The sequence below is a fragment of the Bemisia tabaci genome, chromosome 5 (genome assembly GCF_918797505.1).
Source record: "Bemisia tabaci chromosome 5, PGI_BMITA_v3".
In the NCBI taxonomy this organism is placed as follows: domain Eukaryota; kingdom Metazoa; phylum Arthropoda; class Insecta; order Hemiptera; family Aleyrodidae; genus Bemisia; species Bemisia tabaci.
In genome coordinates this window covers 50,927,684-50,937,497 of record NC_092797.1, presented here as the reverse complement: position 1 = coordinate 50,937,497, position 9,814 = coordinate 50,927,684, and the positions used below count along the sequence as shown (strand labels likewise).

At 37.3% G+C, this 9,814-nt stretch overlaps 1 protein-coding gene across 1 annotated transcript in view; it reads right to left on the bottom strand.

Annotated features, from left to right (window-relative positions):
* Positions 1–3,804: 3,804 nt before the first annotated feature.
* LOC109039390 (uncharacterized) overlaps positions 3,805–9,814 on the bottom strand; it is a 36,367-nt gene continuing 30,357 nt past the window's right edge. The window contains exon 7 of the mRNA XM_072300903.1: positions 3,805–5,064. The gene's annotated coding sequence lies outside the window, so the exon portion shown is untranslated. The remainder of the gene's footprint in view (positions 5,065–9,814) is intronic.

The window sequence follows — 9,814 nt, the reverse complement described above, 5'->3', positions numbered from 1 at the left end:
TTGGAGGAATTGATTTGGAATCACTGTCTGAAGGGCCGTTTGTAACTGAAGATACGAATGTTGGCAATATATGAAATATTCAAGGTATAAAGGAAACTTTAAAATATATATTCGGAACTGTCGTAATATACAGGGTGGCCCAGACCTACCGTACCAGGCCTTTTTTCCGGTTAATTTGGGTCGCACGAAGTCCAGGATCGCAGGGATGAATAGGGAATCGACCCCAAGGAATCCGAATTTCATGGTCCCAGAGCCCCCCTGGCGTCCCTTGGGGGGTAAAAGGGGGGTCCGTGCTTCAAAAGTCAGGGTTTATGTGAAAATTTTGAAATTATTTCATCGGAATCAGAACGTACGGAAATTTTTAACTTCAATCGACACCAAGAAATCCAAAATCGGCCCATCCGTGTCCAAAATACCGACCCCTAAAGGTGGGGGACAGAGCCCCCTTTCAATTAAATTCAAGTTCGTCAAATTGACGTGGAGACTCGGAAAAAATGTGTATCATGGGTAATCGACCCCAAGGAATCCGAATTTGAGGGTCCCGTTGTCCACAGAGACTTTTCTGATGGGGCACAGGGGTACTCTGAACTTTTAAATTTAACCACTATGGAGGTTACCCCAGGAGCCTTATGCAGGTCCTTATGGAGGTCTGGGTTTAATTTTAATCCATCCTTAGGTACGCTAGGAGTGCCTGGAAAATTTCTCATCAAAATTGTAGGCGTCAAATTTTTTTTATGGACTCTTGAAGTTTGATGATCCGGAGTAAACTCATCGAAAGAAGAGCCTATCTGATGGGGACTTTTCGGGTAGAAGAAGACTTTTCTACACGACGGTTTTGACATTTTTCGATACGCAGGGATGCAGTAAGTCCCTGGAAAATGTCTCATCAAAATTGTAGGCCTCAAATTTTTTTTATGGACACTTGAAGATTGATGATCCGGAGTAAACTCATCGAAGGGGGAGCCTATCTGATGGGGACTTTTCGGGTAGAAGGAAACTTTTCTACACGACGGTTCTGACATTTTTCGATACGCAGGGATGCAGTAAGTCCTTGGAAAATGTCTCATCAAAATTGTAGGCGTCAAATTTTTTTTATGGACACTTGAAGATTGATGATCCGGAGTAAACTCATCGAAGGAAGAGCCTATCTGATCTGACTTATTCGGAGTGCCTGGAAAATGTCTCATCAAAATTGTAGGCGTCAAATTTTTTTATGGACACTTGAAGATTGATGATCCGGAGTAAACTCATCGAAGGAAGAGCCTATCTGAAGGGGACTTTTCGGGTAGAAGGAAACTTTTCTACACGACGGTTTTGACATTTTTCGATACGCAGGGATGCAGTAAGTCCCTGGAAAATGTCTCATCAAAATTTTAGGCGTCGAATTTTTTTTATGGACTCTTGAAGTTTGATGATCCGGAGTAAATGCATCGAACGAAGAGCCTATCTGAAGGGGACTTTTCGGGTAGAAGGAAACTTTTCTACACGACGGTTTTAATTTTAATCTATCCTTAGGTATGCTAGGAGTGCCTGGAAAATGTCTCATCAAAATTGTAGGCGTCAAATTTTTTTTATGGACACTTGAAGATTGATGATCCGGAGTAAACTCATCGAACGAAGAGCCTATCTGATGGGGACTTTTCGGGTAGAAGGAGACTATTCTACACGACGGTTTTAATTTTAATCTATCCTCAGTATGCTAGGAGTGCCTGGAAAATGTCTCATCAAAATTGTAGGCGTCAAATTTTTTTTATGGACTCTTGAAGTTTGATGATCCGGAGTAAACTCATCGAACGAAGAGCCTATCTGATGGGGACTTTCCGCGCAGGAAGAGACGTTCCCCGGGTTTTAAGCTTTTGGTGATTGACGTATTGTTCGTAGAAAATAGTGAGGGTGAAGGTTTAGCGGAAAAAATAGCGGAGAAGAATCGAATAGTTGAGGGGGAGAATGTGAACGAGTGTTGTCGGATGTTATTTACTGTAGGCAGCGCTGCGGTTTCTAGAACTAGTTTAGCGGTACCCTCTTGTTACGCGGGAGGCCCGTGTGTAACTTAACTGAAGTGAGCTACATAGTTACCTACAAAGTTGATGTCCAATGTTTTCGGAACAGATAGTATTCTAAAAGATCCGGAACCATCATAAAACAGCACAATTCGTTCCGGGGTCACTTTTTACCATTAATTTACCCATTTGGATTCCTCTATTATTACGAATCACTGAAATTACCTTTTTTGAGCAAAATGGTGGGTAGGAAATTTTAATTGCCATTTTAAATGCCAAAAAGAAGATTAGACAAGAAATTAGCGAGTACAAGGACAGTCTTAAAAATGCTAAAGAAACAATCACTAAATTCAAGAATGAAATTGGTAAGCTTTAAAATGATAAACCAGCTGAGGCAACTGTAAATAATGAATTATAAAAAATTTCTTGTAAATAAAGTTCCTACATTTATATAAACTCAGCTTCCTTAGGATTCTTTTATGTTAATCTTTTCCCCTTAATCATCATAAAGAACAAGGCCTCATTTAAATTCTCTCTGGTATTCCTGCATTGAAGTGAAATTGAGGGGCTTGGAGGTCAAGGCGCATTAGTGCAGTTTTTAAAAGTTGAGATATTAACAATTTCAAGTGAAACTGGTCTTGATGCATATTTTGTGAAAAATTCGCTCCCAAATTCCTATTTTTAAACATCAAAAAGTCAGTTTGAACTTTCTTTCTGCCTTGAGGATCCATGAAATTTCGAAACTTCTAACAAGTACATTTTGAAATAGCAAAAACTGCACTAATGTGCCTTGTACTCCAAGCCCCTCATTTGTCATCATCAAAAATGAATTGATCCCAGGTGGTCAATGGAAACCTCTTGAACTACTTTCTTCGAAACGAGCAGAATTATATTTTGTAATGGACCAGTAAACAAGGCAAAAATTGAAGCGTTCTGATACATGGCTTTTAACCAAAACACGTTAAACACAACTTGCACAAAGGGACTTACTGAAATCAACTCCAAACTAAGATAACAACGTTTTTTAGTTTACATTGGTTACAAGAATTTTGAATTCCCTGCTCACAAGAAAAACAATGGTCTACTTGAATCAAATCACACCTACCACAACAGTTTCGGCAGGCTTCTTAATCAAGCCATGTTCCTTCCTGCCTTGTATTGTTCTAGGTGTTAACTACGTGCAACAGCTGAGCCGAAGATCCAAAATCAAGGTTGCCATCTTTTCATACCGCAGAGACTGTTACAGTAACCCTTACTGCGCAATTTGTCTGAACTAGACTTTAATTTTTCCATGAGCGCAAGGTTTGAATTCACGCATCAAAAAATGTTAAACAGATCAATTAGAGTTAGTTTCATCAATTTCTGTTGCGTGAATCGTGTTCTAGGTAAAATTCTTGTTACGACATGTATCAGAATGTGTTAATTTGTACCTTCTAAACTGGTCCATTAGTGGACTTGCGGCAAATTATGGATTTACTGATTTTCAACTTAGCATGGCAGCATACCACTGTGACCGCCCCCTCTTGATCCGCCAATGCTTCAAGTTTTGAAAAGCTCAAAAAGTTAAAAATTAAAACTATTGTCAATTTTCAGTTCAATATAGGTTGATTGAAGCTAACGGGTTTAAAGTTACCCAATAGGGTTAAGTGTGATCAAAATCAACACAATTTCAATTGCATTTTCCTCAATAAATAGTACCTTGAAGAGCCACCCCTCTACAAAATGCTCTTCAATTTTTACTCAACTCCTCCCATCCAAAAAAAAAAAAATCGAATTTGGGAAACACAAATTAAATAAAATTGCATAATTTTTTGACATATAATTTAACATTAACAATATTATATGATACCTCAATAATAAAATTTAACAAATCAAAAATACATCATCAACATCTCATAGAATGATCCAACAAGGACAGTGATAGGTGACATTGCTATGAAATGAACTTGGGGAAAATAATTATGTGTTGTCATCGTGGCTTGGAGCATAGAGAGATTTTTTTCAATGAACATAAGAATTACATACTAATACTGCAGCACAAGAGTTGTTGAAAAAATATAATTAATCTCGTTCATAACATAGTCATTTTAAATCAAGTGAAATCAGCCGCTCATAAGCATTATGGTAAATAGGTTTAGCATCTTACGACTTTAGGTTCCAAACTATTGAAATTTTTTCTTTGATCTTTTGTTTGAGATTAACTGCTAAGGCTTGTGGAGAAAAGCTACTGGTTTTTAAGGGGTCCAGGGGCTGGAAAAAACAGCAAAAAAAAAAAACAACATCTCTGAACTTTCCTGCGTTTAGTATTCGGTCTGGCCTATTTGACTGGCTTAGAGGTGACCAATTTCAAATAAGATGCAGTTTACAGCGATAAAAAATTTAAGCACAGCTGATTGGCATGGTGCAAAAAGATGAATGCTGTATTAGATTTTTGTAGTTGTTCCCAACACACCCTGTCAATTGTAAAGTTGAGTTGAGGCTAATAAGAATGAAAATATTACAACTATTAAAACAGCAACTCTTGAAGAAGTCTCTATCAGTTGAAAGATGCTACTACAGATTTTCAAATTAACCTACTTTAGAGAACTTTCTTATGGAAAAGACTAAAATAGAATTTAGACAAAATATACTCGAAATGGGGAATGGTAAATTGTTTGAGTTCCAACCAATTCATAAACTAACAAAATTGTTTATGCATGTACTTAAATTAAGCATTCATTGGAGAGACATTTACAATGTTTTCAGAGGCTTTAATTACACCCTCATGCCACTGTTTAATTACAGCTAAAGCGAATTTTAGCTCATGCTTCATGGATGACTTTACTTTAAGACAACAAATCTGGAAAATTTACGTTCAATAAATGAGTTGAGAAAGTGCCACCATCATACTTTTTTAATACATAACTAGTTGCCAAGATATCAGCATGAGTCCCTTTTGAGGAAAAATCATTCTCAAGAAAGAATTAAAAGGGCACCAGAATTGATTGACACCAAATAACAGCAGCATTTGTTCCTCTCCACTATTGGGAGCCAACTTCTTCCAGATAATCTTATGATATTTTACCTAAAAATAAGAAGAGAAGAGAAATAGTTAGAACTCATTCAACAGAAGTTGCTTCAAAAGCAAAAAATTAGGATACCTGTAGCGACCCTGCATGGGAAACCAAAGGTATTCTGACCTGGCTAAATTTTAATTATTATTCAATATTATATTCTTTGCGACTTTCTAAGCGCAATGAATTTTTGAACTTAAAATTTCAATATGCCAAGGTCGAGACAAGCAGGGCTGAAAAAATAATTTTTTGGCCTTTTCACAAGTGTTTTCCAATGGAGCTGAGGAATTCCTGGTTTAGGTGTAAAGAGGATACGCCTCACTCTGTTATCATTCGGAAAATTTGACTATTTTGTCTATCTTATCTTCCTGATCAGCAAGGAAACAAAAGCTCTCCTTGAAGACCAGTCGGATGTTTCATCATCATTAATATAAACTTCGAAGGATTCAGACTTTCAGCGATTCTACCTTTTTCTATTTCACTCGAGGGGAAGTGTCCCCTCTCCCCGCCTCTCTTCCCCACCCGGTGACTGACGCTGCGCTGTGCTGAACGGTTCAGCCTGAACCTTTCCCCTACGTCTGACCGTTCCCCACTCCTCAGTCAATCGAACCATGCCTCCGCTTACGCATTGTCGCTCGCCCACCCAGGTACATACCAGGGTACCTAGCGGCCAGCGGTCAGTTGATGATAAATCTCGCTCATGCTCCCACGCAGCTACGCATAGATTACGCAAGCGAATTATTTTCCGAATAATTAGAATTTCTTCGATAGTAATTTTGTCTATTAATTTGAATTTACATTTTCTTTGCTTTACCGTGTTTTCCTTGGTTCTCTGCTGTGTTTTTCTTAAATCTGTTTTTATTTTATCTTGCTAATGCTCACACGCAGCTGAGCTCAGATTACCCTAGTGAAGTCGTTTTCTTTGTTATTTTTCTTTATTTTTTTCTCTGTTATACTGTGCTTCTCTTGAATCTCTTCTGCGTTTCTCTGTCTTTTCTATTCCTTTCTGTTCTAATATTTCTTTTCCTATCCTTTGTTCTCTGAGGATATTTTCAATAAAATAAGCATGAATCCAGCTTCAATTGATGACGTATTGCAGGACGTGTTGTCTGGCGACACAATTAATTTGTTTTTTGACATAGTGCGTCATAAGACGAACTCCTGACCTGTCAATGTAAATTTAATGGGTTTGTGGGATTTCATAGGCCCAGCTCAATTGAATAACGGCAAATTTATTCAAATTTTGAGTAGCAGGCCTGCCGGGAATATAAGTGAAATTTCCCACTAGGTAACTTTTTATTATTTTAACAACACTGTAAAAAGGGGAAATTTATATTAATACTTATCATTTAAGGAAGCGCAACTAAAATTTCAGTAATTTTTTTCCGAAAAGTAAAAAAAAAAAAGTGGCTAAAGATGGTTCACTTTCTCATGGTGTTGGCTGTTTCTGCTAAGTGGGAACCGTTCATTTCAAGATACAGTCTATCTCTTGCCCCGTCATTATTTTTCTACAAGTTAATTGTGGAGTGAAAATTTAATAATGTTTTCTATGAAATCTTCATAATAAAGTGAAAAAAAATTCGCAACCACTACAAAATCGGCTCGCACCGGGGGTCCAGGGGGCGCAGCCCCCCGGCTAGACGTGCCGGGCGCGCGAAGCGCGCCCAGAATGGCTAGTATCTACTTAATATTGCAAGAAAAAATACAGAAAAATTCACTGTTTGGCCCTGCTTTTCTCGAGCCTGGTACACAGAAGGTTTGAGTTTGAGAGCTTGATGGCGAGATGTTATTCGAGAATCCTTATACGAAGGATCTCAATCTTTAAAAATCAACTATATTATTAGATCTGGAATAATCCTTTTTATTGTTTCAGAAGTTTGACTATTTATTTCATTCTTTTGAATGTATTTTTACTATAGATTAAGTCCAGATGTAAGAACAGGATCAATTTGACCTCCTCACAAAATTATTCGAATGAGATTTATAGATATTCCCCTATAAAATACTCTTGATCTTATTGATATCAGGATTTTTTTGATGGTGAGACGGTGCCCAAGATGTCGTAAGGAATATTGTATCAAAAAACAGAATTTAGCAGATGCTGAGGTACTTGGTTTTCTAGATAGGAGCCCTTTTGACACTGAATTTGGGAGTCAATGTTGAGGTTCTGTTTTGTTCCATTTAGTTTTAGTTGTAAAGACATAACGACGGTGAAAGTTGGCAATCTCATAACTTGATTTGCGACGTCGCAGACTTACTGTCATACTTTATTTTTTAAACGGAAAACTACTCAACGGCAATTCCTTAAAACTGCAGTGATTTTTCTTCTCTGTGCAAAGAGAATTCTGCAAAAAGTTTAAGGAATGATGTAAATTTGTTCTCCTTTAAAAAAATAGCATAGAGGCTGAGATTTTCAGACACCGCAAACGAGATATGTGATTGCGGACTTACGCCGTTGATAAGCTTTGAATTGAGTATCGACACCAATACTGACTTTGATGGATCTATACCTCTAGAAGAAAATCAAAGGAAATTAGTGAATGTCTTCACAAAATAATCGATTGATTAATAGAATTGCTTCACTACTTTTGAGGCAGGGAAGTAGATAGCATTTTAAGAGCTCTGAAAAATTTCTTGCAACGTAGGAATAAATGCAAGAACCTAAAAACCTCATTTGAGCTGCATACTCATTTTGAATAAAGATCTATGAAAACAAACTAAAATAGAGGAGAAAGAGGCTAAAAAATATTTACTGGAGGAGAGGAACCTCGAGAAAACATAAGGTCAATTTCAAGAATTTAGGAAAAAACCTGAGGAACTCAGCTGCTCTGTGCCCCTGCCTGCCTTTACTGAATCATTGTCCTCTTCTGCCGTGCTAAGGAAGAACGCAGTATGAACATTCCAGAGTTGCCAAATTTACTTTGATAGAATTATTATCTTTGAGGAATGTTATGAATAGTTTTCCTTTCAATTTTCAGAACCTGTAGATGCAATTACGAATATTATCTGAAAAAATTGGGAGAAAAATTGTCATAAGTTTACCAGAAAATTCGGATTTTATGAAAGGAAATTTGGCAACGCCTGAAGGTTTATGCGGCGTTCTTCCTTAGCACGGCTGTCTTGATGTGTGAGACTACCAATAATTACTAATTAGCCATTAATTCTTCAAGTTTAAAATCCACAACCATCGAGAAGATAATTATTGCATATTACAAGCTGGCCATCAAAATTACTATTTCGGCTAGATTGCCGATTAGCTTCGTCAAATCCAAGCTTCCCTCCTTGATAACAATTCAAAGTGTTAAATGGGTCAGTTGCGTTAGTCTCAGAATTGTATTTTGATGACATCAGATTACAGATCAGCAAAAAATGACAAGATCTGTCCAAAACCCAAGTTTTCTTGTCCGATACCAGCGGAGATATTCCTCTTCAAATAGCATGGCGTATGACGTCATCCATCACAGTAGTGCATACTATAGTTTCTTCCACCTTGGTTTCATCTATGATTTAAGTAGAGCTACCAATACAAATGTGTACATCACTAATTGATGAATCAAAGGTGGACGGGACCATGGTGTAAGCTACCGCAGTGGATGACATCATACACTGTGTTTTTAAAAGGGCAATATTTCCATTAATACTGGATGGAAAAACTAAGCATCTGGACATAACTGATTCCTTTTTGCTAATCTATGAGCTGAAACCATCAAAATGCACTCCTGTGACCAGCGCAACTGACCCATTACAAAGGATTCACCTCAATTAGAAATTTTAAAAGATACAATACAAAAAGTCAGCGTCATTGACTCATAGTTAAGAGTCTGGGTAATACTTCTTGTAACAAGTCTTCGTTGAAGGCACCAAAATCCATACTCCTAATTATAGTCAAGGCAATAGGGAAGTTCTAGGGGAAAATTTCCCGGAAAACTTTTTGATGAGTGATTCTTATGTATTTTTGGACGCTGAGTCCGAATTTTGCATTTGTGTAAAGATCTTTTCGCTGCTAAAGCCGCCATTTTGAAAAAATGGCCTAAAATCTCAGTTTTTGCAAATATCTCGCTTATTTTTGATTTTTTGACCAAAGTAGTTATTTTCAAAAGTAATCTACATTTAATTCTAAAGAAAAGATGTTCTTATCAATTTTTTGATATGACTGAAATGTAAGCCGCAGAGCGCGCTGAAAAAACCGCCAAAATTCGAATTTCGCGAAACTTGCGTTTTTCTCGTGAATAACTTTTCTCGGGGCGACTCTACGTGAAAAATCCTAAGTATCAAACTTATAGAGCAACAAATCTAATGCTGGGAGTTGCTTTTTTTAATTTTTTTTTAATCCTGGACGGCACTGACAAACTTTTGAAGTCGCATTGAAAAAAGCTAAACCGAGCATGGACAGGGTTCGCCAGTATCTGCGTAATTACTCTTCTGTGGACTTTTTTAGGGGACTTATTTACGAGGCAGATTGTAAAATTTCATCGGAAGGTGCCCCTCCCCCCCCCCCCCAAAGAACCCCTAATAATTAAATGTCACAAATTACCCCCACCCCCCTCACTCTGGCAATTATCGATATTGGCGCAATTCATTTTAGTGAATGAAACGTGAATGTAATGATTTCATCGGTGATATTTCGAGTAACATTAATAATTCATCAGGTAATTCCTATAAGTTCTCATGAATAATTACTCTTTTTTTTTTGAAGGAATCGGGAATATTGACAGAAAAAAGCTTACTTTAAAGTAGACGGACTATATTATTACATTTGCA